Source organism: Bos grunniens, chromosome 19 (assembly GCF_055505025.1).
Source record: "Bos grunniens cultivar Pamir isolate PY7600 chromosome 19, Bosgru_T2T1.0, whole genome shotgun sequence".
NCBI classification, from domain to species: domain Eukaryota; kingdom Metazoa; phylum Chordata; class Mammalia; order Artiodactyla; family Bovidae; genus Bos; species Bos grunniens.
This window is the reverse complement of record NC_141183.1, coordinates 58,052,591-58,069,841: the sequence shown is the minus strand read 5'-3', so window position 1 is coordinate 58,069,841 and position 17,251 is coordinate 58,052,591.

Here is a 17,251-nt window from a genome sequence, read left to right as displayed (position 1 = left end):
CCGCGAGCGCCCGGCGCCCGCGAGGATTCACCGGTTCTCGTCCCTCCCGCGCGCTCCGCTCCGAAGTCGGGCGGGCGAAAGAAGCTCCGCTCGGAGCCTCCCGGCGCGGAGTAGGAGCGAAACGCTGAGGGCGGCGGCCTCCCCTCGCTGACTGGGTCGCGGCTCGTTGAGGCGCCGCCGGCTGCGAGAAGGGGGCGCGTGGCCGCTCCATGTCGGCCGGACTCCGAGCCTTCGCGGTCCCTGTTTATGAGGGAACTTCAGACATTCCGGGAAACGGACTGTGTCCAGGGAATCTTCCCAGCCCAGGGATCGAACCCAGGTCTTCCGCACTGCGGGCAGATTCTTTACCGCCTGAGCCACCAGGGAAATGGGAGAGTGACTGGTTCCTGGACGTTTGCGGGAATGCTCCTCAGGCCCCGTTTCTAATCTGCCCCCCGCCCCCCGCGCCCCACCCCGAGATACCTCACTGCGAGGATTTTAGGCACATTTCTCACCTTCCACAGGAGACTTCAGAGGTGATGGGTGCCCATGGGGCTGGCTGTGTATGAGGCAGCTCTGAATCAACTGAAACCTGGGTTTTGTGTATTAGGAAAAACTATTTCTTGTCTCCACCCTTTCTGATTTTAAACCTTTTGCACGAAGACGGGCTCCGCCTAAGTGGGTTGCAAACCAGTGGAAGAGACCAAAGAAGTCAGTGGGCCACACCGCAGTGGGCTGCAAATCCTTCGATAGAGGTGTGCCCAGGTGTTACATAAGCACAAAGGAGGAGGGGCCCCCAAGCGCAGGGGTGGGTACCCTGAGTCTTGACGGCTAAGTGGGAGTTAGCTGGCAGAAAAGTAAGGCAGAGAGGGTGGGTAAGTGTTCCAAACAAAAGGAGCTACTAATAGTTACATAATGTTTCCCTCACAGATTTCTTCACTGTAATTGTTTTAGCCATGCATGTAGTTGGAATGTATGTACTTTCCATTTATGTTATTCTAAACCAGTCTTTAATGAACATCATTATGCACAATGCTTTCCCCATTTCACTTTTAAATAAGTCCCAGGAAAAGGATGGGTACATAGAAGTCACAAATATTTTGTAACTTTTGTAAAGCACTGTCAAATTGTTTTCCAAAAAGAGTTATTTTAAACTTGTATCAAGGTAGCATTTAAATATTTAGCATTGAGGCTAGTAAGTCACCCTTTAATTATTTCAAATCAACATAGTCTGATGAGATTAATGTTTTATTTACCAAAATGCCATAAATCATAATATATGCATTTCTAGTTTTCATGACGCATGATAAAATTCTGATTGAATTCAAGTCTTAAAAATGGAAAATACCAGATCAGTGCATTTCATCCTTACAGGGAACCAGGTAGTGTGTGTGTGTGTGTGTGTGTGTGTGTGTGTGTGTTGGGAGCGGGGGTTGAGAGTTGAGGGACAGAGAATAGGAGTGAGAAACTAAAGCAGCACTAATGTCCAATACTTGTCTCTGATTTCTTGCTGTGAATCAAGAGGAACAGAGAAGTTAGCGCCACACAAGTCAGAACAAGCAAGGAAAGTTCCACACCTTGCAGCAAATGTCAGAACAGCAGCAGAATCAAAGGGGTCCAGAGTTTGACCCAAAAGGCCACCATAACTTAGAGGAAGCCTGATCACGTGTTGGGAAGGAAATTCCAGAAACCTGCATGCTTCCCAGCTAAGTCTCTGTTGGCATCTGTACCTACAAGAAGAAAACAGTACTGTGACACTCAAAAGGACATTTAGGGGGAAAAGTAATTTAGGTAATAGGGACTATGAAAGCAGAACATACCTTCCTTTTTGCCTATATTAAGCTTGATGGTTAAGGAAAGCAGAAGCATGGTACAGTTTTGATTTTGCAGACACAAAGCTATAGTTCACATTGTATTTTTCCCTAATATCTATTCTGCCCATTGGGTAATGACCATACACTTTGGGGGAAGGGACTTACCTCCCAGCAGCCTCTGGGGCTGGCATTGATTGAATTAACAAATCAGAGTAGTCCCATTGCATTTTTATGAAAATTAAAAGAGTTAATTCAGCAAAAGCACTTAGAAGGGTGACTGCCACATGTTAAGAGCTCAGTGAACATTTGTTGTTGATACTGTTGTTAACGATTAGTGTAACAATGACTGTTCAATCAGAGAAAGCCTGAACTTGTTTTAGTGGTTATTTGATGACCTTATTTCTTCTAGGAAGGAGATAAAGATGTGTAACAACTGGTGCCATCTTTCCACCTTGAGGGGAGCCAAGCCAAGCCAAGCCAACCCCACACCTGATAAAGGGGCAGAGGAGGCCACACCCTGATCAAACAGCACTTGAAGCCTGCGCTATCTTTTGAGACAAACACATCCCATTTGTTACTTCCGTCATTGAAGTTATTGTTCAGTTGCTAAGTCATGTCCCATTCTTTGCAACCCCATGGACTGCAGCACTTCAGCCTCCTCTGTCGTCCACTATCTCCTGGAGTTTGCTCAGATTCATGTCCATTGAATTGGTGATGTTATCTAACCAGCTTATCCTCTGCCACCCCGCTTCGCCTTTGCCTTCAATCTTTCCCAGCATCAGGTTCTTTTCCAATGAGTCTGCCCTTTGGCCAAAGTATTGGAGCTTTTCCAATGAGTCTGCCCTTTGGCCAAAGTATTGGAGCTTCAGCAGCAGTTCTTCCAGTGAATATTCAGGGTTGATTTCCTTCAGGATTGATTGGTTTGATCTCCTTGCAGTTCAAGGGACTTTTAAGAGCACCACAATTCGAGAGCATCAGTTCTTCAGTGCTCAGTCTTCTTTATTGTCCAAATCTCACATCCATACGTGACTGTTGGAAAAACCATAGCTTTGACTATGTGATGTCTCTACTTTTTAATATACTGTCTAGGTTGGTCATAGCTTTCCTTCCAAGGAGCAAGCATCTATTAATTTCATGGCTACAGTCACCATCCACAATGATTTTTGCACCCAAGAAAATAAAATCTGTCACTGCTTCCACTTTCCCCCTTCTATTTGCCGTGAAGCGATAATGGACCAGATGCCATGATCCTAGTTTTTTTTTTTTTTTTTAATGTTGCATTTAAACCAACTTTTTCACTCTCCTCTTTCACTGTCATCAAGAGGCTTTTTGGTTTCTCTTCACTTTTTGCCATTTAGAGAGGTATAATCTTGAACGTCTGGAAGTTCTCGGTTCATGTACTATTGAAGTCTCACTTGGAGGATTTTGAGCATGACTTTGCTAGCTTGTGAAATGGGTGCAATTGTGCAGAAGTTTGAACATTGTTTGGCACTACCTTTCTTTGTGATTGGAATGAAAACTGACCTTTTCTAGTCCTGCGGCCATTGCTGAGTTTTCCAAATTTGCTGACAAATTGAGTGCAGTGCTTTAATAGCATCATCTTTTAGGATTTGAAACAATTCAGCTGGAATTCAGACACTTCCTCTAGCTTTATTCATAGTAAGGCTTCCTAAGGCCCACTTTACTTCACACTCCAGGATGTCTGGCTCTAGGTGGGTGACCACACCATCATAGTTATCTGGGTCATTAAGACCTTACTTGTACAGTTCTGTGTATTCTTGCCACCTTTTAATCTCTTCTGCTTCTGTTAGGTCCTTACCATTTCTGTCCTTTCTTATGCCCATATCTGCTTCAAAGATTCTCCTGATATCTCCACTTTTCTTGAAGAGATTTCTAGTCTTTCCCATTCTACTGTTTTTCTCTGTTTCTTCACATTGTTCATTTAAAAAGTTTTTCTTATCTCTCCTTGCTATTCTCTGGAACTCTGAATTCAGTTGGGTATATCTTTCTCTTTCTCCCTTACCTTTCATTTCTCTTCTTTTCTCAGCTATTTGTAAGGCCTTCTCAGACAACCACTTTGCCTTCTTGCATTTCTTTTTCTTTGCAATGGTTTTGATCACTGCCTCCTGTACAGTATTATGAACCTCTGCCCATAGTTCTTCAGGCATTCTGTCTACCAAACCTAATTCCTTGAATCTGTTTGTCACCTCCACTGTATAATCATAAGCAATTTTATTTAGGTCATTCCTGAATGGTCTAGTGGTTTTCTCTACTTTCTTCAATGGAAGCCTGAAGTTTGCAATAAGGAACTCATGACCTGAGCCACAGTCAGGTCCAGGTCTTCTTTTTACTGACTGTATAGAACTTCTCCATCTTTGACTGCAAAGAACATAATCAATCTAATTTCAGTATTGACCTTTGGAGTTAGGTTATCTGTTATTTGCCAACAAAAACAGGTAACAAAAGTGCATGTCTTAAGAATGAGATGATACTCCCATATTTGAACATCTGCCCGTGTTTATTTCATTATACGATTCTTTTACTTTTCCCCCTAGAGCGAGAAAAAAGGGGAGGGAAGAAGAATTGTTCACAGTGGAAGCCAGCATCTCAGGGAAATATTTTGTTATTGCTTCTCAGTGTACCATCCCCAGAGAAGGCAATGGCACCGCACTCCAGTACTCTTGCCTGGAATATCCCATGGATGGAGGAGCCTGGTAGGCTGCAGTCCATGGGGTCGCGAAGAGTCAGATACGACTGAGCGACTTCACTTTCACTTTTCACTTTCATGCATTGGAGAAGGAAATGGCAACCCACTCCAGTGTTCTTGCCTGGAGAATCCCAGGGACGGGGGAGCCTGGTGGGCTGCCGTCTATGGGGTCGCACAGAGTTGGACACGACTGAAGCGACTTAGCAGTAGCAGCAGCAATACCATCCCAGGAAGGCAGGCTCCAGCCCAAGGGTTCTGAATCAAGGGTGCACACCAGAATCACCTGTGATCCTTTTTACACACATGCCCAGGACTCTGCTCCTCAATATTTTGAATCAATGATTCTGGAGAAGGGCATGTCTGTGGAAAGAACTACAGGTATAATGCATCACACCACTAGCTCTGAACTGGTGTTTGATCCAAACCTTTCACAGTGGAAGTTCACAGTGGAAGCTCCAAACCATTCCTGGGTCCTTTTGGCCAATTATGTTAAAACACCTTGAAGCCTATGGATATAATCCAGGAAAACTGCACACATATATCTTATCTGCAGTTAAGAAGGACAATTCTTTTTTTTTTTTTCCAAAGTTACATATTAAGAATTCTAGTTGGTTGAGTGGAGAGAAAGCATCCAAGTAACTTAAATTTTTACCTATTTTGCCATTCTAAATGCAGTTAGCTTTTCTGAAACTAGGAGTAATGTTTTGCTACAGTGCTGATGTACTCCACAAACAACAACAAAACTTTGCATGGCGTTTGCAGTAGATGCAGAGCAGTATTTGGTATCAGTGTGCTTTGTTAAATCACTGAGGTATATTTTGGAATTACAGCACTAAAATAACAACAGGCTTGATTCCGTCAACTCTCTTGGAGGGTTTGTGTAAGGAAATTGCATTTGCCTGCTGAACTGTAAATTAAACAGGTTCTTCCACTGCCTCAGCCATGCATCTCTGTGGCTGCATATGGAATTTGTTCTCACTGGACTTCAGTAAAGAGCACCCAAAGAGAAAAAAAGAGGAAACTTTACTCAACACATTGAAAAGCAAAGAATTTCCTGCTTTCCCCAGAAGTTCAGCTTTTGGAGCAGTGGAATAAACAGATATTTTGAAGTCAAACAAAACTGTTTCAAACCCCAGCTCCTTCCAACCACAACTAGTTTACATGTATAACTACTTGTTACTTCACCTTCTGAGCTACAGTGATTTGACTCTGTGCATGGCAAGTCACACTCATGTGGCAGGGCGGTTGGCTGTGAGTATCAGAGTAAAGATGATGTATGTAAAGTGCTTGGCATGTGATGGGTACCCTCAACTGAGTCCTGGCGTCATCATTATTATTTTCTTAGAAAGAAAAAAATATGCAAATAAGCAAGAATTTACTTTTTCTTCAAAGTTCCCTCTTAATAAGAGGAATTCAAAGGAATGAAAATAAATTTGGAAATCTCCGACTTGCCTCTTGGTAACCACAGATGCTAACTCTACAGTGGCTACTTCTTTATAGACATGTACAAGTACGAAGGTATATAAGCACAAAATGTGTGCACATACTAAGGTATACGTGACATTCTCGAGGGAGGGAAAAGGAGCCCTTAAACTTCCTTTGATCTGCACATTAGCTGTGAATTGATAGTTCCACTTGAAATAGAGTGAAAGCTCAAACTCCATGGAGTTGAGGCACAATCTTTTTCAATACAGGGAAAGTGGATTCAAATAGAATATGTAGTATTTACAAGATCTCAGATTCTTATAGAACCTAAGATTACTAAGTACAAAGCAGATGGCTGTAAACTATACTTCAGTTGTTAAGAGGAAAAGGAAGAAGAAAATTGAGCCCTTAAAAAAATTAACCTTCTAAAAAAAAAAATTAACCTGTTAAAGTTGGGTCAAATTTTTGTATCAACTTGAGTTTCCAGGGAAGTGGAAGCAGAAAGGAAGGAAGGGTTGTGATATTAACATCAGACATTCAAAACCAAGGGGAAGTATAACTACCCCAAAGGATGCATGTGTGCATGCTCATTCACTTCAGTGGTGTCTGACCCTTTGCCACCCCATGAACAGCAGACTGCCAGGCTCATCTGTCCATGGGATTTTCCAGGCAAGAATGCTGGAGGAGGTTGTCATGCCCTTTAGGGAATCTTCCTGACCCAGGGATCAAACTCAGATCTCCTGCATTGCATGCAAGATTCTTTACCCTCTGAGCCACCAGGGAAGCTCCACCCCAAAGTATAACTGCCACAAATGTTTTCATACCAAATAACACAAAAAAGTAAAACATGACTAATGTTGAAATAAACATCAATAGTTTAACCTGTATATAGAGAATACACATCCTTTTTAAGCATTGGAACATTTATAAAAGTAACTACAAACACTTGACAAATTATCAGATATCCTAAAGGATTTTGGAGTGATGTTTAGGCTTTCTGTGTTCTTTCATACTTTAAGCCAATGTTTTTATAAGAAAATAATAGGATTATTTTAATTTAAAAATAATACCTAATAATTACTGGATGCTCACTGTTTTGCGGGTATAGATGTAGCATGTGTCCTGACACTTCATTTCATCCTCACAGGAATACCAGAAGTAGGATGGTAAACACTGATGGCATCAACCTTCCTCTATGTATATTTTCTCTACTTTATCCATAATAATAGAAGTTTTAGGTAGACATGCACCACACAGCTAAAGACAAGTTTTCTCAGCCTCCCTGGCTGCTAGGTGGCCAATGGATTGGATGTGAGAAGATATGAGTATGACCTCTGTCCCACCTCCTTCTTTTGATCTTTCCCACTGCTAGAGCACAGACAGTGGACATGGTGGGAAGCCATATTCAACCAAGACTTAGAGGGCCTCCTGCAGGGCAGGAGGAGTAACATGAGAGCGAAGAACCTGGCTTCCTGATGCCAAGGAGCTCCAGACTGGCCTTGAACTGTTTGCATTCAGGCTGCTATAAGAGGGAGAAATAAACCTCTGTCTGTATTTCTGGCTGTGCTGGGTCTTTGTTGCTGTGCATGGGCTTTCTCTAGTTGCAGCAAGCAGGGGCTTCTCTTGTTGCAGAATGTAGGCTCCAGAGCACACAGGCTCCAGCAGTTGTGGCTCCCAGGCTCCAGAGCACAGTCTCAGTAATCATGCACAGGCTTAGTTGTTCAGAGGCATGTGAGATCTTCCCAGACCAGGGATCAAGCCTGTGTCCCCTTCTTTGGCAGTTCCCAACCACTGGACCACCAAGGGAGTCCATAAACCTCTATCTTATTTAAACCACTATTAAGTTGGTATCTGTTAAAGATACCAAATCAATATTGTGTTACTATCTTATATTGTGTAGATTTTCTTTTGAGAATTGTAACTTTTACATTATGTTCTATAACCACAATTATTTAAAAATTCATTTTATGCTTCATGTATTTCAGTGTTCACCAATAATCCTTATGTGCCTCAACACCATCCCTTTCATAAATATCTTAGTCTTAATCATGCCCAGTGGCCCTGGTGGTATCTTTTCATTACAAAAGGAAGAAATGAGTGATATATTCCCAGAGGTCTTCATATTTGAATGCCAATTTTTAAAAATTGAAATATAGTTGATTTACAATATGGTGTTAATTTCAGGCGTACAGCATAGTGATTTAATATTTTTGCAGATTATACTTCATTACAGGTTATTAGAAGATAATGGATATAATTCTCTGTGCTACACAGTGTATCCTTGTTGCTCATATATTTAATATGTAGTAGTGAATCCCATGCTGCTAATTTATCCCTCCCCACTCCCCTTTCTCCTTTGGTAACCGCAAGTTTGTATTTTATGTCTGTGAGTCTGTTTATGTACATTCATTTGTTTTATTTTTTAGATTCTACATATAAGTGATATTATATAGTATTTGTCTTTCTCTGACCTATTTTACTAAGCATAATATTCTCTAGTTCCATCTACATTGCTGCAAATGGTAATATTTCATTCTCGTTTGTGGCTGAGTACTATTCACATATATATACATATATAAAGGAAAGTGAAGCCGCTCAGTCGTGTCTGACTCTTTGCGACCCCATGGACTGTAGCCTACCAGGCTCCTCTGTCCATGGGACTTACCAGGCAATAGTACTGGAGTGGATTGCCATTTCCTTCTCCAGGGGAATCTTCCCGACCCAGGGATAGAACCCAGGTCTCCCTCATTGTAGACAGACGCTTTACTGCCTGAGCCACCAGGGAAGTCCTACACATGTATATACACATATCATATTTTCTTAAATTAATCATCTGTTGATGGGAACTTGGGTTGCCTCCATGTCTTGCCTGTTGTAAATAGTGCTTCAGTGAACACTGAGGTGTCTGTATCTTTTCAAATTACTGTTCTCATTTTTTTTCTGAATATAATAGTCTGGAGTGGAATTGCTGGACCACATGGTAGCTCTGTATTTAGTTGTTTAAGCTCTACACTGGTTTTCATAGTGGTTGCACCAGTTTACATTCCCACCAAGAGTGTACAAGTGTTCCCTCTACATCCTCTCCAACATATTGTTTATAGACTTTTTTATGATAGCCATTCTGACTGGTGAGGTTATTCCTCACTGCAGTTCTGATTTGCATTTCTCTAATAATTAGCGGTGTTGAGCATCTTTTCGTGTTCCTGTTAGCCATCTGTATGTCTCCTTTGGGCAAATGTCTGTTCAAGTCTCCTGCCCATTCCTCACTCCCTTTTTTAATTGAATTGTTTGTTTTTGTGCTATTGCGTTTTATGAGCTGTTTGTATATTTTGGATATTAACTGTCAGTTGCATAGTTTCCAATTATTTTCTCCCATTCTGTAAATTGTCTTTCTGCTTTGTTGATGGTTTCCTTTGCTGTGCAAAGGCTTTTGAGTTTTATTAAATCCCACTTGTTTAGTTTTGCTTCTTTTGCTTTGGGAGACTAATCCAAGAGAATATACCCACAGTTTATGTCTAAAAATGTTCACCTATGTTCTCTTCCAGAATTTTATGGCTTCATGTCTCCCATTCAGGTCTTTAAGCCATTTGGAGTTTATTTATTTATTGTGGTATGAGGGAATGTTCTAATCTCATGCTTTGACATGTGGTTGTCTAGCTTTCCCAGCACTTGTTTTTTTTTCTCTATCATGTATTTTTGCCTCATTTGTTGTGGATGAATTGATCATTGGTGGATGGGTTTATTTCTAGGCTCTCTATTCTGTTCCATCGTTTTGTCATGCCTATTTTCTGCCAGGATGACACTCTTTTGATTATTGTAGCTTTGTGGTATAGTCTGAACTCTGGGAAGATTATACCTCTAGCTTTGTTCTTTTCTCTCAGGATTGCTGTGGCAATTCAGGGTCTTTTGTGGTTCCATATAAATTTTAGAATTATTTGTTTTAGTTCTATGAAAAATGTCCTGGGTATTTTGATAGGGATTGCATTAAATCTGTAGACTGCTTTGGGTAGGATAGCCATTCTAATAATATTGATTCTTCTAATCCAAGAACCTGAGATATATTTCCATTTCTTTGAATCATCTTCAGTTTCCTTCATCAGTGTTTTATAGTTTTCAGCATATGTCTTTTACTTCCTTGGTTAAATTTGTTCCTCAGTATTTTAAATTTTCTGATGCAATTTTAAATGGGATTTTTTTTTTTTACTTTCTCTATTTCTTTATTAGTGTGCAGAAAATAACAGATTTTTGCATATTAACCCTGTATCCTATAACCTTGCTGAATTCTGTTATTAGTTCTAATAGTTTTGGGGTGGAGAATGACAATTTGTTTATTTTAGAATCCTTTCTTTTTGGCTGTATTGTCTGGCATGTGGGATCTTAGTTCCATGACTGTGTCGCCTGCATTGGGAGCACAGAGTCTTAACCATTGGCTGCCAGGGAAGTCCCGTGTTTTAGAATTCTTGAGTCATTTTCCTTCCCTCTTCGGTCTCTGGGGATTGCTTTTTGTTGTTGTTATTTTTGTTACCTTCTGGGCTGAAGGTTCCTTTGAGATCAGCCTGATCATTTCTTCTTTTGGAATAACCTGATTTCTGCTGGGGCACTTTTGGATTGTAAACTTTAGACTAACAACTTCACAAAGATTATGTAATAGCAGTAGTCAATATTAATCATTTAAAAAATACTATAGACCCTTTATGGTGTAGTTCTTTGGTTTCCATCTTTCCATTTTCTTGTTATATTAACTTTTCTTTTTATTCTTTTATCTTCAGATATGCCAACTGTCTAAACTCATTCATCCATTCAACAAGTATTAAATAAATGTTGGTCACCATATTTAATGTTACTATGTGCCAGGCATTGTTCTAGATGCCAACAGTAGAGTAATGAACAGGACAAAGTTTCCACTCCATGGAGCATAACTTTTAGTAGAAGGAAGCAGAAAATAATTAAACAGAAAACTAAGCAAGAGCCTTTCAGATGGAGATACGTTTTAGGAAGAAAAACCAGGATGACCTAACAGCATGACTAACAGCATGACTACCAGGAAGCAGTGGATTAAGGACAACTTCAGTGCTTGAGCTGAACCCTGAATGACCTAAAGAAGCCATTCATCCACGATCCTCAGTTCCGCTTTCTTTGTCTCACGAAAGCCCAGTAGAGGATTTCTGAAAGTGGATTCCAAAATATATCTCAAATCATATCACTTCTCACCACCTCAGCTTCTACCACTCTAGACCAAGCCATCTCTCTTTCTCCACTGGTCTCTCTGTTTCCACTATTATGCATACTCTCTTGAAACTGCTTTCCTTTACCATCCATGCAACTCCTGAAGAATCGGTCAGATTGGGTCACAACCTTGCACAAATCCCTACAGTGACTTTCTATGACAGAGTTATTTTCAACCAGAGAGCATTTATTTCTTCTCCTTTTGCTAATAGAATTACCTAATTTTAGCTAGGAGGCTTCCCTAGTGGCTCAGTGGTAAAGAATCCACCTGCGAATGCAGGAGACAAGAGTTCAATCCCTGGGTTGGGAAGATCCCCTGAAGAAGGAAGTGGCAATGCAGTCCCGTATTCTTGCCTGGGAAATTCCATGGACAGAGGAGTCTGGTGGGGCTTCAGTCCATGGGTTCACAAAAGAGTCGGACACAACTTAGTGACTAAACAACAATTTTAGCTAGGCACATTACCCAGCTTCCTTTGCAGCCAGTTTTGGTTATGACCAAATTCTGGTCAACAGGATGTGAACAGAATTGATGTGAACAATTCTAAATTGTGCCCTTAAGAAGAAAAGAGCTGTCAGGACTTTCCTAGTGGTCCAGTGGTTAAGAATCCATCTGCCGATGCAGCAAACATGGGTTCAATCCCTGTTTCAGGAAGACCCCATATGCTGCGGGACAACTAAGCCTGTATGCCACAGCTTCTGGGTCCGAGCTTGGGTCCTAGATCTCGTGAGCCTCAAATACTGAAGCCTGTGGGGCCTAGAGTCTATGCCTGCTCAGCAACCAGAGAAGGCACCGCAATGAGAAGCCAGTGAAACACAACTAAAGAGTAGCCCTCGCTCACCAAAACTAGAGAAAGCCCTCACACAGCGAAGACCCAATGCGGCCAAAAATAAAGGGATAAATATTTAAAAAGAAGATGAAAATAGCTGTCCTTTCCTTCTCCTTTCCCCTGGGTCTCATGGGGACCGTGTGGTGGTGACCTGCCTTCCACTGTAGATGGTGCAAACTATGGGAGATGGTAGGAGAACGAGAGCAGGTGGTTCCTGCCACTGTGGAGGCCCTGGGGTTGCTTACTTTCAGACTGAAGAGGGAGAGAGAAATAAACTTCTGTGTTACTACTTAGGGCTGTGAGCAGAAATGATGTGTGGTACTTCTGGGTCATGTCTTCAAAGAATAGATCACCTTGCCTTTGCCTGACTTTGCTGTCTAGGGTACAAACACAGTGACAGCAGAGGGAGCAGTCATCTGGGGTTCAGAAGTGGAAGTGGTGTCCTGAGGATGACACAGCCACTGCCTGCCCCTAGGCTGGTATGTGAGAGAGAAATACCTTCTTACCCATTGGAACCTCTGTACCGTTGGGGGCCTCTTTGTTACAGCATCGTAGATCCTACCTAGCTGATACATTTCCTTTTGCACTTAAATTGGAAGTCCTTGATAAGAAGACAGTGTGTCTACTTCATAGGGAGGCCAACACCTAGCACAGTGTTCAGAACAAAGGATGTACTAAAAATAGCAGAGCCAAGCTGGAATCAAGATTGTCGGGAGAAATATCAATAACCTCAGATATGCAGATGACACCACCCTTATGGCAGAAAGTGAAGAGGAACTCAAAAGCCTCTTGATGAAAGTGAAAGTAGAGAGTGAAAAAGTTGGCTTAAAGCTCAACATTCAGAAAACAAAGATCATGGTATCCGGTCCCACCACTTCATGGGAAATAGATGGGGAAACAATGGAAACAGTGTCAGACTTTATTTTTCTAGGCTCCAAAATCACTACAGATGGTGACTGCAGCCATGAAATTAAAACACGCTTACTCCTTGGAAGGAAAGTTATGACCATCCTAGATAGCATATTGAAAAGCAGAGACATTACTTTGCCAACAAAGGTCCATCTAGTCAAGGCTATGGTTTTTCCTGTGGTCATGTATGGATGTGACAGTTGAGCTGTGAAGAAGGCTGAGCGCCGAAGAATTGATGCTTTTGAACTGTGGTGTTGGAGAAGACTCTTGAGAGTCCCTTGGACTGCAAGGAGATCCAACCAGTCCATTCTAAAGGAGATCAGCCCTGGGATTTCTTTGGAAGGAATGATGCTGAAGCTGAAACTCCAGTACTTTGGCCACCTCATGGGAAGAGTTGACTCATTGGAAACGACTCTGATGCTGGGAGGGATTGGGGGCAGGAGGAGAAGGGGATGACAGAGGATGAGATGGCTGGATGGCATCACTGATTCGATGGACGTGAGTCTGAGTGAACTCCAGGAGTTGGTGATGGACAGGGAGGCCTGGCGTGCTGCGATTCGTGGGGTAGCAAAGAGTCGGACACGACTGAGAGACTGAACTGAACTGAACTGAACTGTCCCTCCCCCCACTTTGCTCAGCACATCATTTTGATGCCTGGAAACCCTAAGGTAATGTGACTATGTTTTAATGGGAAACTAAATACTGGTAATTAGAAAATGTTGTTCGTAAGAGGATCACATCACTGCATATGTTTGCCAGGAAATGTCTTGCTATATTTTTGACATTAAAAAGGTTCCAATTTTGGGGAAAGTGAGGCACTGTTGATTTCATGCCTTGTAACTGTCACAGATAGCTCTTTATCCAATCTAAGCCTTAGTTTTCTCACACTTCTTAGAGCGCCTGCAGGAATGAATTCATTAGACATTCAGTGGCAGAAGCTTGATGTGCTAGCCCCGTGTGGTGGTACCAGTCCTTTTCTCACACAGTTAAGGCCTGTGAATGTCAGCCCACTGCCAGGGCACTAATTAAATTGGGCAACAATCAAAGCTCTGACTAGAAAATCCACGGAATAGTGAAGAGAGGCCTCATCTCGCTCAGCCTCCTCCAGCGGCTGGCACTACAGGGAGAAAAAGACAGCCAATGGGATTTCTACCAAATACCAAGGTTATCAGTGCTTTACACACATTGTTTCCTTCATACCTTACGAGGCCCCCTTCAAATCATCATTATGATCCCCACTTTATTTTTTTAATTTTTTAAAAAATTATTTTATTTTTTTGGCTGCACTGGGTCTTTGCTGCTGCTGGTGAGTTCTCCCTAGTTGTGGTGAGTGGGGGCTACTCTCTGTTACAGCGGTGCATGGGCTTCTCACTGCAGTGACTTCTCTTCTGCAGAGCACAGGCTCTGGGTGACTGGGCTTCGGTAGTTGCAGCATGTGGGCTCAGTCGTTGTGGTGCTCAGGCTTAGTGGCTCTGTGGCATGTGGAATCCTACTGGACCAGGGATCAAACCCGTGTCCTCTGCATTGGCAGGCAGCTTCCCACGCACTGTGCCACCAGGGAAGTCTGATCCCTATTTTACCGATGAGAAAACCGAGGCTTAGGAGACTTGGCTATTTGATCACAAATGCTGAGCAAGGAAGTTATGAAGCCAGATTCTCTTGTGTTTGTTAAAAACTCATGCTCCCTCTGCCCGCAGACCTTGCCCCCATCCCAGGCTTCTGACAATGTGATGAGAGATGCCAGGGAAAGGCGTTCTCAGGCCTGGGGCACTCTGAGCTCAGTGTCGTCATCTGAAAACAGGGGTGCTGGGGTTAAGCTAGATGAACTCGGACTCTTGTGGGAAGAAACGTGCGAAACCTGCAAGTGGTGTAGGAATGACACAAAGTGCTTTCCAGTCCACACATTAGAACGAGGTCCACAAGCCGTTCCTTGTAGCCACCATAGCCCTGGGCTACAGCTTCCCACAAGCCCCAAGAAAGCCAAGGATCTACGGCTTTGTTTACTAAATGTATATTGAGTGCCTTCTAGGAGCCTGACCTTGTGCCTGGGTCACACTGGTCAACAAGACATGTGTGATTCCTGGCCTCACAGAGCTTATACTTTAGCAGGGGGAGCAAGCCAGAAACAAAGAAACAAAGAATTACACATTTAAAAGGTATTTATAAAGAAGCAAATAAGGCTTTGAGAAAAAAAAGAGTAACTAGACTTTAGAGAGGGTGGGGGTGAGGGGCAGACCTAGAAGGTTAGCCTTTGACTGACTGGTCCAGGCAGAGCTCCAGGCAGAGGGAGCAGCGTGTGTAAAGGCTGAAAGCTGGGAAGAACGAACCAGGCTCAAGGACCTGAGGCTTGAGTAAGTGAAGCTAGAAATAGAACCAGGCTCCAGATATGCAAGGCTGAGACTGAGAGCTATAGTAAGGAGCTTAGATTTTAGCTGAAGTGCAACAGAAAAGCATGAGAAGGATTTTAAACAGGGAGGAAAAGTGATCCAATACCCTCACCTTTTAAAATCCTCATCCCTTTGGGGGATAAATTTATTGAAGTATAACTTAAGTTCAGAAAAGTCCACATACTGAAAGTGTTCAGCTCAATACATTTTAACAATGTGAAGATCTCTATTTAAACAGCACCCAGATCAAGGAACAGAACATTACTGCAAGTCCAGAACCTCCCCTGAAGTCCCATCCCATTCATGTATCCACCCCTGACTCATGCAGAAGATGGCTCCTGGCAGCTTGCGAGTGATGAGGATCAAATTTTCAGGAGTCTATGAAATGGTTGTTAAACACAGGAACTCTCAAAAATTTATATAAATTTCTAATTAGATACATTGTATTAAAAGAAAAGGTTAGAAATTTTAGAAATTAATGTATAGTAACAGAAAGCAGATCAGTGTGACCTGGAGATGGAGGTGGGGGGCACCAGGAAATTTGGAGGTTGGTGGATGTGTTCATTATCTTGATCATGGTGAAAGTTTTCTGTGTGTATACCGAAATCAAAACTTGGTGTGTACAGTAAATCATCTGTAGTTTACTGTATGTCAATTATACTTCAACAGAACTGTTAAAAAGAAAGGCACCTAGAATGTAGCTTGCTAAATATTTGTTGAGAAGCTGGGTAAATTCAGACAAACTAGGAGGGTTCAAGAAAGAATGACACTAATGGAGAAAGTAGCATCTACATATATACACTACCATGTGCAAAATAGATAGCTGGTGAGCTGGTATCAAGATTGCTGGGAGAAATATCAATAACCTCAGATATGCAGATGACACCACCCGTATGGCAGAAAGCAAAGAAGAACTAAAGAGCCTCTTGATGAAAGTGAAAGAGGAGAGTGAAAAGGTTGGTTTAAAGCTCAACATTCAGAAAACTAAGATCATGGCTTTTGGTCCCATCACTTCATGGGAAATAGATGGGGAAATAGTGCAAACAGTGTCAGACTTTATTTTTTGGGGCTCCAAAATCACTGCAGATGGTGACAGCAGCCATGAAATTAAAAGACGCTTACTCCTCGGAAGGAAAGTTATGACCAACCTAGATAGCATATTGAAAAGCAGAGACATTACTTTGCCAACAAAGGTCTGTCTAGTCAAGGCTATGGTTTTTCCAGTAGTCATGTATGGATGTGAGAGTTGGATTGTGAAGAAGGCTGAGCGCCAAAGAATTGATGCTTTTGAACTGTGGTGTTGGAGAAGACTCTTGAGAGTCCCTTGGACTGCAAGGAGATCCAACCAGTCCATTCTGAAGGAGATCAGCCCTGGGATTTCTTTGGAAGGAATGATGCTGAAGCTGAAACTCCAGTTCTTTGGCCACCTCATGCGAAGAGTTGACTCATTGGAAAAGACTCTGATGCTGGGAGGGATTGGGGGCAGGAGGAGAAGGGGCCCACAGAGGATGAGATGGCTGGATGGCATCACTGACTCGATGGATGTGAGTCTGAGTGAACTCCGGGAGTTGGTGATGGACAGGGAGGCCTGGCGTGCTGCGATTCATGGGGTCGCAAAGCATCAGACACGACTGAGCAACTGAACTGAACTGAGCTGAGCTGGTGTTGCTGTGTAACACAGGGAGCCCAGCCTGGCGCTCTGTGATGACCTGGAGGGGTGGGGGAGGGGAGGGAGGCTCAGGAGGGAGGTGATGTATGTGTAATTATGGCTGATTCGTATTGCTGTATGGCAGAAACCAATACAACATCGTAAAGCAATTTTCCTCCAATTAAAAAATAAATTAAAAACAAGGAAAAACAAGAATGGTGCAAATTGAGAGGGTAGTTGGACATCTGAAGTCATTTCAATCATGCCTTCTTAGAAGGCATTAGCTGTTTCAAATTTGCATGTGAGTGAGGGTACAGATCATTTGGAAC